This window comes from Ascaphus truei, chromosome 3, assembly GCF_040206685.1.
Source record: "Ascaphus truei isolate aAscTru1 chromosome 3, aAscTru1.hap1, whole genome shotgun sequence".
Taxonomy (NCBI): domain Eukaryota; kingdom Metazoa; phylum Chordata; class Amphibia; order Anura; family Ascaphidae; genus Ascaphus; species Ascaphus truei.
In genome coordinates, this window is record NC_134485.1 from 116,907,209 (window position 1) to 116,919,946 (window position 12,738).

The 12,738-nt window shown below is 49.1% G+C and overlaps 1 protein-coding gene across 1 annotated transcript in view; it reads left to right on the forward strand.

Annotated features, from left to right (window-relative positions):
* CLDN34 (claudin 34) overlaps window positions 1–12,738 on the forward strand; it is a 42,514-nt gene that overhangs the window by 1,874 nt on the left and 27,902 nt on the right. The gene's annotated exons all lie outside the window — the stretch shown is intronic.

Sequence of the window (12,738 nt, forward strand, 5' to 3'; positions counted from 1 at the left end):
GGCAACAAATGATCACAAACAGGAAAGAGTTGAAAATATCTTGCATTGCTGAGGACGTGCTAAAACCGGCTATAGAAATCAAAGAATACTCCGTAAATTAAAACTCATTAAAAATGGCATTAAGCGTTTAATAATAATAAAAAGGCAGTATGTATTATCTCAGGGGTGCGCAAACTTTTGGTGCTGCGCCTCCCTGTCTGCTCTCCCCCTGTGCTCGCATCCCACTTATCTTTGTGCCGGCGTCAAATGTCGCTGCGGTAGTTATGAGACGCCGTATCACGTGACTCCTGCGGGGTCATTTGAAGCCGCGTTGCCATGGCGATGTGTTGCCCCAAGCCGGCTGAATCAAGGTAAGTGAGTTACAGAGGCCTCGCGCGGTCCACGCCATTTAATTTAAATGCGTTGGGGAAGAGCACGGGGCCTCTGTAATTGCCGCACCCCCCCTAAAAAAATCTCGTGCCCCCAGCTTGCGTACCCCTGTATTATTTTATACTACAGAGCTGATTTTTTTTTAAACACACATGTAGGATATTGCTTGGATTGCTCCTTTAAATCTGCCATCAAAGGCCGTTATTCAATATGTTGGGATGCAAACTTCTTTGTTCTGGTAGATTTCAGCTCTACTTATTTCAATGCAGCTCATATATTGCCATGCTTCCACATGTGCCATGGTGCAACATAACTTAATTATACATGCATTTTGCATTTCAAATAGTTTTCTCCCCGAAGTTTGGAAGCAAGGGCAGAAAAAGGGCCTCCGGAATTTAAGAACATTAATTTTAATTCTGTTAATCCCCTGCTCCCCAAGATACATACCTCTGTAACGGGTGCAAGTAGCGGCTCTGCAGGTCTAAATGTCGCAGTCACGCGGGCCAATAGGAAGCCGCAAGGGATGATGTCACAGCATCCTATTGGCCCGCGTCATCCAGGACATTTAAACCACCATTATAATAACCCCCACTAGCCCAACCGAAACTGCTACCGGCACCCCCTATGGAGGTAAGTATCTCAGGAAGCAGAGGGTTCCCGGAGCTGAAATGAACACGGTTCACCCCTGCTTCAAACCTAAAAAAAAACAACACAAAAAAGTAAAAGCAGGAGTGCTGCTTTAAGTAATAATATTTCATTAACCTAATGATAGTAACCAGTTCAACAACAGCGACTTTATATTAGATACTTTATTTTCACCAGTTGAGAGTAACCAAGCTATCCTGATCAACACAGAAACACAGACAAGATTGAGTAGAACAAGCAAAATTGTTCTATATTTGTATAGGGACTGCCAATTAAAAGCCATCTGTGCTGCTATTATGCCATTATAATAACTGCTAACTGAGCTGTTTTTGTGAGATGTGAAAAAATGACTTTTAAACTTCGTGTTTGTTAATAGTTTGGTTTCTATACACATACATTTTTTTAAATGAAAAAGTGTGTTACAGGCATACCCCGCATTAAAGTACGCAATGGGACCGGAGCATGTATGTAAAGCGAAAATGTACTTAAAGTGAAGCACTACCTTTTTCCACTTACGATGCATGTACTGTACTGCAATCATCATATACGTACATAACTGATGTAAATAACACATTTGTAATAGGCTCTATAGTCTCCCTGCTTGCGCACAGCTTCGGTACAGGTAGGGAGCCGGTATTGCTGTTCAGGACATGCTGACAGGTGCATGCGTGAGCTGCCGTTTGCCTATTGGGCGATATGTACTTACTCGCGAGTGTACTTAAAGTGAGTGTACTTAAAGCGGGGTATGCCTGTACTTGGCTAATCTGGTTGCTTCTCAACTGAGATTGCTATTGAAAGAGATGAAGAGCTGATAGATTGCACATGTTCATGGAATTGGATGTTTCTCAGTACCACAATACATTTTGCTTGGCAAGTTGTGGCCATTTCATTATAGAGGGCACGGAGACCATAAACACAATTATTATTAAATGTGCAGGTGCTCAATTAAGATACGTTGATCATTATTCATTAAACTACAGTATGATAGGGCGGATCGGGACACTGTCATTACTGGCATTAGTTCACTTTGGGTTTATGAAGGATTGTCTCTTTAAAGAGGCAATCCAAGCTATCAATTTTTTTAAAATGTTTTATATATATGATTGAAGCAGTGGATGACCCCATTAATTTCAGCTCTGAGGAACCCCTGCTTCTGGAAATACTTACCTACAAAGGGGGTGCTGGTAGCTGCTCTGCACGGCTAGCAGGGTTCATGTAATGGTAGAGTTTCAAAGGTAAGGCACTCGGTGGGCCAATAGGAAACCGTGACGTCAGCGGGTGCGGCTTCCTATTGGCCCATGTGACGCGGCAGCTTTAAACTTTGCCGAGATACCGGAACCCCCTTTGGAGGTCTGTATCTGAGGAAGAAAGAGGTCCCTGGAGCTGAAATGAATGGGGTTGAGCACAACAGTCCCCCTGCTTGAAACCTATGTAAAAATAACAATGAGGAAAAAATGCATGAATTGCTTCTTTAACATCTCTTCCCGCAAAATCCAGTGGTTTGTTTGTAAAAGAATTTCATGTACTGTAGGCAAACAAAGGATGGTTATAAGAGAATGTAATAAAATAAAATATGACTAGCTTGTTCCTGTTACTAATTCAATAGAAAGTCATAAAGTTGTTCCACAAAGTCTAGGCAGGAGGCGGTGTTTAAGTGCTTCCTGCTTTCCTTTATTTCCATAGGCTTCCTTTAAAGACCCAATCAAACATAGTCAGCCATAAAATATACTTTGTATAGTATAACTGGCTTCCCTAAACAAAATCTAACAATACTAATAGCAAAGGTTTGGCTGCTTTCATCCTTATGGAAATTGTTGAATTTCCAATGGGCCTCTGAATGGGGAAGAGTTTGTCAGTCAAGTGTTTTCTTTACCCTTATCCCACTGTCCTGGAACAGGATTGTTCATTTCTGTTCCCCCCTTTGCAGCTCTGCCCGCTAGCCCTTTATATTTCAGTTGCATGTTTTCCCTGCTCTGAAAACTGACAGTGCCTGTGTAATCGATAAATTATTGTTACACATTCTCTTCTTACACTTCCAGTAGCTGGTTGCCTTGCCAACCTCTTTAATCCCCCTGGCTAAGTGGACTTTTCCATACTCCCTTGTCTGTATTCACAGGTAGCATAGTCCTATCACTATTCCTGTGTGACAAAGATTACTCACTTCCTTTTCCATCCTAAGCAGGCTGAGTGAGTACCTCTCATGCTATCTACCCCTGCCAAGGCCATTCCATTTTTACCTTCCCTTAATACAAAAGCACCTTCACAGAGAAGCACTCTCTCACCACTCATAACATCTACAAGCACCCTTTATTTGCTGTGACTTTCTCAATAAAGTTAAGAATATACTAAAGAACTTGGTGTGCTTTCAAAGAGGGGTGAGTTAAGCTATCTGACCTCATTCACATCCTACACGTGACTGTCCTGGAACCAGATTCCATATTCTCTGTCTCCCCTTTGCAGCTCATGGGATTCATTTCTCCCTAGTTCAGCTGCCTGCTATTTTCCCTGTCCCAGCAGCTAGCTGCATGAGAAAAGGCAACATTATTGTTACATGTTGTTTATACAGCCTGTGTTGGTTGCCTGCAGCTCCTATTCTCCTAGCTGAGAGTGGACTATTCCTACCCCCCTGTCCTTGCTGACAGTTAGTATAGTCCCACTTCACTTTTAGTGTGACCCTTGCCCATCACTTCCTTTTCCACCTAAGATCACAGTGAGTACAGACCTGCCTGCATCCACCCCTGGCAAGGCCTTTCTGTCTTACCATAGTCCACCTCATAGAAGCATTCCACATAGAGAAGCACTCTCTACTATCACTACACCTACAAGTACCTGTTGTTTTCTACTTCTGCAATAAAGTTAAGAAAGACATTAAGGACTTGTGATGCTTTGGAAGAGGGAAGACATGAGTTAAAGCTAACTGAAGCTATTCATACCTCAAAACGTGACACTAGTTTCAGTATAGTAAGACAGAGACCGTGTGCTGGAGGTCTATGCAGAAGCTGTCACTCATAGCCTTCATGCTAGAAAAGTGCAGCATTACACCACAGCTATACAGCAAACAGCTACAGCTTTCTGCAAAAACAAGCAGCAGTTTAATCAGCACAGCACAGTAAAAACGGATTCTATATACCTTGAATTCAGCATAGAAGCCACTGCTTACAGCCTTTAGACAGAAGCCTGCAGCAGTACAAGCAAGCAGCTTACACTGCACACAGCCTGCAGCTCACACAAAAGACAGCAGCGCTGCAGTCAGACTGCAATATACACAGAACTTTGATTGCTCTTTTCTGTCTTTGAGTCCACCCTCTGCACAGCTCCATAGTGAGGAGCTACCATCTCACCTACCCATGCGCACGTCCCCACGGCTAGCGCCACCAAGGGCCACGCCACCGGACACCCGCCAGGACATGGGTCAGAGTCACCGGACACCTGTGAGTACAGCTACCCCTACGCTGAACGCTGCAGGACACCACTCGACATCATCTGAGACAGTCGCCCATCGCTGACGCAGGTAAAAGACCGCACGCCACACGCACTGGCTAAAGGCCTACACACACCTACAGCATGGCAGAACTCGGAGCCTCACCAGACATCACGCAGGAGAGTGACCACTCAGACACAGAGACCGCTGCGCAACTGCAACAGACGCAGGCAGACGCAAGGCCTAAACGGACAGTCACATTGACACAAAAGGCCCGCGAAAAATATGAGACTGACATTGAAGCGCACTGCGAAAAGTTAGAGAAGGCCTGGGAGGACACTGGTCGTGAAATATGTAACGTTGTAAGTACTAGCGATCAGGAGAAACAGATTAGGCAAGCAATAGCCCAATTGAGGTTAAGTCACAAACGCTACCAAATGCTGACACAAACATATCTTGCCTACCTAAAAAGAATCAACACGGAGGAAAGCGTCAGCGAGCGTGACCAGCAGGAGGCAACTGACCTGGAGCACGACGGCTTCGTGCAGACCACTATCACTGAGGCCGAAGACCAGAGAAAAGACCTTTTGCTGGAAACTGCATCACAGCGCTCCAGCACATTCAGGCACTAGTCACGGTCAGCAAGATCAGCGCAATCTAACGCGTCCAGCGCAAGCGCTACCAAGGCGCGAGCCTCCGCAGAGGCCGCACGTGCCAGGGCCGAATATGGCCGGAGAGAGGCCGCCATAAGTCGTTGTCTTGAGCTTCATCCGCGAAGCGGCAAGGACAAGGAACGATCCCAGTTTCATCTTGGGTGCGCAAACCACATACAGTGCAAGCAGCCTTAGGAATGAGAGACCAGTGGCGAGATACGGTAACACTCAAACACCCATCTCGGTCCACAGGACGGACAAGTCTCCCACGACCCAAACTACTCCCGATCAGTCGGTCGCCGGAGACGAGGAACCAAGGGACCGAAACGGGGAATGTCCCATACACAAGAAGCCACACCCACTTAACAGATGCTTTGGGTTCAGGATGAAGTCCCTAGAGGAACTTAAGAAATTGCTCGGAGAATTCGGAGTTTGCTTCAGGTGCTGCCATTCCACGACTCACCTAGCCAGAGACTGTAAAGAAGACATCAAATGTGTAGTGTGCAAAAGTGACAAGCACGTAACATCGCTACATCCAGAGGCGCTGACGCTCCACCAACTCAACAACCCATCCTCTGTAGCAGAGCATGGCGGGGAGGAAGGAGAAGGAGAGCCAACATATGTCACGTCTCAGTGCACCGAGGTTTGCGGAAAAGGAAGTGACAAAATATCCTGCTCCAAAATATCCTGTCACGGGAGACTCCTGTGGCGGGTAGGATCTCGGTGGCCGGAACAGCAGGAAGCGAAGTAGGGGTCACAAGCAGGGGTCCGAGGCAGGCGGCAGGTAGTGAAGTCAGGTAACAAGCAGAGGTCGGCAACGAGGAGACTGGAACAGGACAGGCGGGGCAGGACAGGACAGGTCCGGGAGCAGGGACTGAGAACGGGAAGCAGGGACTGAGACCGGGGAGCAGGGACTGTGACCGGGGAGCTAGGAACAAACAGGGACAAGCCAGATTACTAGCAAGGGCCTTTACTGTGAACAGACTACAAATACAGGTACAGGTACAGGAACAGATCAGGAATCAAAGACAGGCATGTGCATAGGAGTCTGACTTGAAGCAAAGGCAAAAGCAACAGACAGGAAGCAAGCTATAAAGGACAGAGACAGGAGCAACAAGAAGACAGACAGACAGAGGAACCCAGAGCCAACAGAAGGCAGCAGCACACCCAGTGGACAAGGAAGCTATGGCTAGGCAGGAGGTCTAGGCGACCCTGACATATGCCTTGTCACAGTGCACCCCCAGGGACAACCTGAGAGGGCTATCTGGATGTATGCAATCCTCGACGATCAAAGTAACAGATCATTGGCGAAGATGGAATTCTTCAACTTTTTCAACTCACAAGACAATGCCTCACCCTACACACTCAGAAACTGTGCAGGGTCAACTGAGACAACAGGGAGAAGAGCAAGCGGCTATGTCATACGTTCAGTGGATAACAGAGTGAAGATAGCTCTCCCCACCCTCATCGAGTGCAACTACATGGCTGCAAACAGGGACGAGATTCCCACATCAGACGTGGCACGTCATCACCCTCACCTCAGGGGAATAGCCAACTACATCCTGCCGGTAGAACAAGGCGCCAAGATCTTGCTGCTGCTCGGTAGGGACATCTTGAGGGTGCGCAAAGTCTGTAAACAGCGTAACAGACCCCACAATGCACCACCAACAGACAAAGGGCACGGACAAGACTATGTTGACGCCCGCAGAATGGTGATAATAGAACGTGGACAAACATCCCTCTCTGAACCATGTCTTGGCCATCTCCAAGTGACAGGAGGGCCAAGTGAAGAGAAGAGACAAGATCATACCCCTGAGATCAACAAAAACATCCTCACATCAGGGGGATGCGACAATGGCCTAGGAGGCTCAGCAGTCCAGACAGCTAAGGATGATGAGTCGATTCCACCGAAGGAAGAAAGTAACCTCCCAAAGGTGACCGACAAAGGGATCGTCCAAAAGACAATAAACAATCAGACAGTCCTCCTGAGAGCAATGACACGGCTGAGACGTACAGCCATTCCTCTCCACAGAATATCAAGTGGCAAAGCGGTCAGCTGCCACAGCCGGCATAGCCGCAAAAGATCGCGCCCTGCAGGTGAAGCCACAATGGCAAAAAGACTGTCCTCTCACACGTCAAAAAAGAGACAGTCGCAGAGACATTTCACAAAGGGATTACAAGGACAAAAGAGACTGTTCTTCGTCATGTCCAGGGAGAAAACAACCTCCTGACGGCAGTTAACAAAGAGACACAAAGGAGTATCGTCAAAGTACGTGGAGACGTTCTCGTGCAAGAGAAACGTTCTGATGACCTAGGGCGTACAGCGTTCCAGACAACAAGGGACGGTAACAAACAAGTACCATCGATGGAAGATGGAGAATTCCAGAAGTTAATGGATAAGGAGCTCTTCAAGGACAGACCGGGCAGTTGGGTGACCCCGCTACCATTCCATTCATCAAGAAGACGCCTCCCAAACAACAAAGAACATGCCATCTCTAGGCTCACTTCGCTCCGCTGTGACCTACAAAGGAAACCGGAGACCAAACTTAACTTTGTGGCTTTCATCCAGAGGACATTCCTTAGCGGCCACGCAAAGCCAGCACCTTCACTGAAGGAAGGTGAAAAATGCTGGTACCTCCAATCATCTGGGGTCTACCACCCTTGGGAACCTGATCAAATCCGGGTAGTGTTCTGTTCCAGCGCTCAACAACAGGGGGTCTCCCTGAACGACGCCCTCTTCACTGGACCAGACTTGACAACCAGTCTTCCAGGAGTGTTGATCCGCTTCCGCAAGGAGCCAAAGGCCATCTCATTCTGCCAAAAGCCAGGTGATAGAGTGACAGGCTATCACGACTAGCATACCTACAAGGGGATGCACTCTGTATGTGAAACTACAGAGACAAAAGGACTGTTCTTCCATAAGTTTGAAAAGAAACAGGACCAGAGACTTTTGCAAAAGACATTGTGGTGCTCCCAGCTAACCTGGACCGGTGCATCCACTTGGCATCCTTTGCCAAAGAACCTTGGCCAAGGGACTTTGAAACCAGTGATACAGGCCTGTGTCACATCGCTATGTGGACACAAACTTTGCATTGTTATGTTTGTTGTACTGCACATATGTTCCACATTTTCCAGGAATATAGTGGTATCTCCAGATACCAGACGGGTAGTGTCCTGGAACCAGATTCCATATTCTCTGTCTCCCTTTGCAGCTCATGGGATTCATTTCTCCCTAGTTCAGTTGCCTGCTATTTTCCCTGTCCCAGCAGCTAGCTGCATGAGAAAAGGCAACATTATTGTTACATGTTGTTTACACAGCCTGTGTTGGTTGCCTGCCGCTCCTATTCTAGCTGAGAGTGGGCTATTCCTACCCCCCTGTCCTTGCTGACAGTTAGTATAGTCCCACTTCACTTTTAGTGTGACCCTTGCCCCTCACTTCCTTTTTCACCTAAGATCACAGTGAGTACAGACCTGTCTGCATCCACCCCTGGTAAGGCCTTTCTGTCTTACCGTAGTCCACCTCATAGAAGCATTCCACATAGAGGGAAGACACGAGTTAAAGCTAACTGAAGCTATTCATACTTCAAACGTGACCCTAGTTTCAGGATAGTGACCCTAGTTCCAGAATACCCACCCTGTCGTTTTCAGAGAACCAATAAAGTTAAGGTGAGGTGGGGAAGGTGGACTCTGGCTCTAAAAGCACTTGTTCGTCACACAGTGGTAATACACAAAATGGAGAAGCCAGAGGAAATCAAACCCCTTCCCAAGTCTAACTTGAAAAAATAAATAAAAAATACTTTTACTGTAGTTGTGTGATTTTGGTAAAAAAAAAAAAGGTATCAATTACCCTGTTAAGACCCCATGGACATGTCACTGGAATTAGTTCACTTTGGTACTGGGAAAGATTGGCCCTTTAAACAGCCACCTCCTCATTGAATAAACCAATAATGTCAGAGTAAAATTCACTTGATTTATTTTATTACAAACACTGCCCATGGAATGTAACACCAGTGATACGCATTTCGGACAGATGACCTGTAACTCATAGAATTTAAGAAGGATTAAGTACATTTTTCAATTGTAATCTTTAAAGTAAATTATTAGACTTTTGGAGGAGGAAATAAACACAGCCTGGTGATGGAGTCACCATTTCGAAAATAAAACAAAGTTCTTTAAGGTAATTGAAAATAATTTTCCATCAATGTATAACTTGTCTGGGTAGTAAAATGGATATAGGAGACAAAGAGCACGACAGACAGATTTTATATATACGAATTAATATATATATATATATATATATATACACATATATATATATATATATATATATATTAGCGCTAAACCTAATGTGCTTGTAAATAAATAGGGATAACGTGCTCTAGTTAAAGTGCTTGTGTTAGTGCAATGTAGAAAGGGACAGGAATGGTTAAATGTACCAGTAATAATGCTAATATAAAATAGAACAACAATAATAATTGTTAGTGTTCAAACGAATCCCAGTGAAGATATGGTATGAGATGTCCCGTTCCGGAAAACAGTTCTATTGAGTAGGCTGTAGCTTCTAAGTGATCTAGCTTGATCACATGGATACCTACAAAGAAAAGAGAAAAAGAAGCGCCAGCTCCATAGCATAATACTGTATGCAGATTTATTATTAAAATTTTTTTTTTTTTTAAAAGAGTAGGTCGAAATGACATGCTCTCACATGGAAGAATAAATAACACTAATTTGAGAGAAGTTGTAAGCAGATGTCACCAGCTGGAGAACGATCTAGTATTGATTGACAAGCGATTTGATTGGAGATCTTGCTGGGAACTGCGTGGGATTCGTGGATCCAGTCAGATGATCGGTGGTTAAAGAACAGATTGTATCCACTGCCTGTGACCATTGTGCATCCTGTAAGTAGGCAATCTAACCGCTCAGAGTTTCTTTTTGCTGAATGTGATTACTGTGCAATGGTCTTTCCTCCCAATTTTAGGAGATTTACTTACTTGAGGAGTTGTACCAGGACCTGTACCTACTGTTTGGACTTGATTCCTATGGACATTGCGACTGGTATCATATTGAACAAGCTCCTCACCCCTACCACATGCAGCACCTATCACCTGAGATCAGACTTCAAAAGACTGTTCATGGTCCCAAGACTCAACAAAGTATCCGGCCGCTCCTCCTTCTCTTACCGTGCACCCCAAAACTGGAACAACCTACCGGAGACTCTTACATCCACCACCAGTTTAAGTCCTTTCAAATCTAAGGCTGTCACACATTTTAATGTGGTCTGTAACTGTTTCATACGCCCATAATACAAATTATCTTTAACTGTGCACGCAATGTCTTGTATATAATGTATACCCTGCTCATTTATGTAACTGTATTTGTAAACATGTATTATTTGTCTTAACTCTGTGCCCAGGACATACTTGAAAACGAGAGGTAACTCTCAATGTATTACTTCCTGGTAAAATATTTTATAAATAAATAAATAATATTATTTAATTTTTCCGCCGGGGATTGATTTCTTGTTTCTGTCACTGATTCACAAGCGATGTCGTGCTGTGTCAGTCTGGGGAAGCCTTGAGATGTGTACATCTTAAATAACCAGGGTCCGCAGCAGGGCTCCTCTATTTCCCTGCACATCATCCTCCATTGAAGAGTAGGTGAATGTATAAGGCTGACAGAAAGAGAAATGTGACTGAATCTTAAGAGTGAAACCCAGAGCTGGCTGAAGCGTTTGCTGAGAGGTGCTTTCATCCCGAGATCAGCCACGGTGCACATGCGACGCCTGTGAGGCAGAGAAATAATCGCTGGCATTGGGGAGACAGAGGAGCCCTCATACACATCTCAAGGCTTTCCCAGACTGATACAGCACGACATCGCTTGTGAATCAATACTACATCCGTTCTCTAGCTCAGGGGAGCGCAAACTTTTTGTGCTGCGCCCCCCTGTCTCTCTGCCCCGGCTCTCGCGCCCCCCTGCCTTCCTTCAGCCGCGTCAGATGACGCTGCGTGGGCGTGTGACGTCAGGTCACATGGTGCCGCGGCGTCTATTGACGCCGCGTTGCCATGGTGACGCAACACAGACGGCTGAATCCCGGTAAGTAAACAGTTGCAGGGGCCTCACGCGATCCCCCGGCATTTAATTTAAATGCCTGGGGAAGAGCGCGGGGCCTCTGCAACTGCCCGCGCCCCCCCAGCACAATCTCCCGCCCCCCCTGGGGGTCGCGCCCCCCACTTTGCGCACCGTTGCTCTAGCTGGTGATGTCTGCTTCAGCTTCTCTCAAATGAGTGTTTTTTATTCTTCCACTAGCTGATATACCCGGCGTTGCCCAGGCGTGTAAGGGCAAAGGGCATGGAATGGAAGTGCGGGGGGGGGGTGGGGAGGGGCGTGGAAGGGCGGGGGGAGCGCAAAGGGCAGGGGGGCAAAGGGCAGGGAGGGGTGGGGGGGGGCAAAGGGCAGGGAATGGCGGGGGGGCAAAGGGCAGGGAGGGGCGGGGGGAGGCAAAGGGCAGGGAGGGGCGGGGGGGGGGGGGCAAAGGGCAGGGAGGGGCGGGGGGGGGGCAAAGGGCAGGGAGGGGCGGGGCAGGGGCAAAGGGCAGGGAGGGGCGGGGGGGCAAAGGGCAGGGAGGGGCGGGGGGGCAAAGGGCAGGGAGGGGCAGGGGGGGCAAAGGGCAGGGAGGGGTGGGGCGGGGGCAAAGGGCAGGGAGGGGTGGGGGCAAAGGGCAGGGAGGGCGGGGGCAAAGGGCAGGGGCAAAGGGCAGGGAGGGGCAGGGGCAAAGGGCAGGGAGGGGCGGGGGCAAAGGGTAGGGAGGGGTGGGGCGGGGGCAAAGGGCAGGGAGGGGCGGGGGCAAAGGGCAGGGAGGGGCGGGGGCAAAGGGCAGGGAGGGGCGGGGCAAAGGGCAGGGAGGGGCGGGGTTCAAAGGGCAGGGAGGGGCGGGGGCAAAGGGCCAGGGTGCGGCGGGGGGCAAAGGGCAGGGTGGGGCGGGGGGCAAAGGGCAGGGTGGGGCGGGGGCAAAGGGCAGGGAGGGGCGGGGGGCAAAGGGCAGGGAGGGGCGGGGGGCAAAGGGCAGGGAGGGGCGGGGGCAAAGGGCAGGGAGGGGTGGGGCAAAGGGCAGGGAGGGGCGGGGCAAATGGCAGGGAGGGGCGGGGGCAAAGGGCAGGGAAGGGCGGGGGCAAAGGGCAGGGAAGGGCGGGGGCAAAGGCCAGGGAAGGGCAGGGGCAAAGGGCAGGGAGGGGCAGGGGCAAAGGGCAGGGAGGGGCGGGGGCAAAGGGCAGGGAGGGGCGGGGGCAAAGGGCAGGGAGGGGTGGGGTGGGGCAAAGGGCAGGGAGGGGTGGGGCGGGGCAAAGGGCAGGGAGGGGCGGGGGCAAAGGGCAGGGAGGGGCGGGGGCAAAGGGCAGGGAGGGGCGGGGTCAAAGGGCAGGGAGGGGCGGAGCAAAGGGCAGGGAGGGGGCGGGGCAAAGGGCAGGGAGGGGCGGGGGCAAAGGGCAGGGAGGGGCGGGGGCAAAGGGCAGGAGGGGCGGGGGAAAAGGGCAGGGAGGGGCGGGGGCAAAGGGCAGGGAGGGGCGGGGGCAAAGGGCAGGGAGGGGCGGGGCAAAGGGCAGGGAGGGGCGGGGCAAAGGGCAGGGAGGGCGGGGGCAAGGGACAGGGAAGGGT